Raw genomic sequence first — 1,484 nt, forward strand, 5'->3', positions numbered from 1 at the left:
TTGAAAAAGATTTTGAAATTAGAAATCAACAAGATATGATTGAAAACTATTTTGAAAAAGATGTGATTAAGAAGATATGATTGAAAAACAATTTAAAAAGATTTGATTTTTAAAATTAATGACTTGGCTAACAAGAAATTTAAAAGATATGATTCAGACATTAAACCTTTCTCGACAGAAAAGACAACATACTTGAAATGTTGAATCAAATCATTAATTATTAGCAAGTATTTTTGAAAATGGAAAGAAATTGATTTTGAAAATATATGATTGAAAAGATTTGATTTGAAAAAGATTTGATTTTGAAAAATTATGAAAACTTGAAAAAGATTTGCATTAAAAACAAAATCTTCCCTACCCTTTTGGGCGTTAAACGCCCAGCCAGGAGCCAGGCGTTTAAACGCCAATTTTCCTTCCTCACTGGGCATTTTGAATGCCCAGCTTTTTCTGTGTAATTCCTCTGCTGTATGTTCTGAATCTTCAATTCTCTGTATTATTGACTTTAAAAGACACAAATTAAAATTTTTTTTGAATTTTTAATGATGAGAAATAATCAAAATGAAACTAAGATCAAATAAACAATGCATGCAAGACACCAAACTTAGAAGTTTGTATACTATTGACACTAACAAATTGAGAATACATATGAGAAACAACAAAACACTCAAGACAAGAGAATTTAAAGATCAGAGTAAGAAAAACATCAAGAACAACTTGAAGATCAATGAAGACACATGATTGAATTCGTAAAATGAGACACTAAACTCTAACAAGAAATGTTTTTGGTTTTTATGATTTTGTAATTTTTTTTTATTTTTCGAAATTTATTTGGAAAAAGAAAATAAAGAGGATCAAAACTAATAAGAATTCCAGGAATCATGCAATGTTAGTCTAAAGCTGTAGTCTAAAAAGATTAGACATGGCTAGCCAAGCTTTAGCAGGACATTGCATTCAAGAGCTAAATTGATGGGAATCAATTAGCTTTGGTGATGATAAGTACATCACCTTGAAACTCTAGAATTCATTCTTAAAAATTCTGAAGAAAAATACCTAATCTAAGCAACAAGATGAACCGTCAGTTGTCCAAACTCGAACAATCCCCGACAACGGCGCCAAAAACTTGGTGCACGAAATTGTGATCATCAATGGCGCCATCAACATGGTACGCTCAATTGCAATCTCAACTCTTTATCACAACTTCGCACAACTAACCAGCAAGTGCACTAGGTCGTCCAAGTAATAAACCTTACGCGAATAAGGGTCGATCCCACGGAGATTGTTGGTATGAAGCAAACTATGGTCATCTTATGGTTATGGAGGATTAATGACTAAAAGATAAATAAAACATAAAATAAAGATAGAGATACTTATGTAATTTATTGGTGAGAAATTCAGATAAGCGTATGGAGATGCTTTGTCCCTTCCGTCTCTCTACTTTCCTACTGTCTACATCCAATCCTTCTTACTCCTTTCCATGGCAAGCT

Source organism: Arachis duranensis, chromosome 7 (assembly GCF_000817695.3).
Source record: "Arachis duranensis cultivar V14167 chromosome 7, aradu.V14167.gnm2.J7QH, whole genome shotgun sequence".
Taxonomy (NCBI): domain Eukaryota; kingdom Viridiplantae; phylum Streptophyta; class Magnoliopsida; order Fabales; family Fabaceae; genus Arachis; species Arachis duranensis.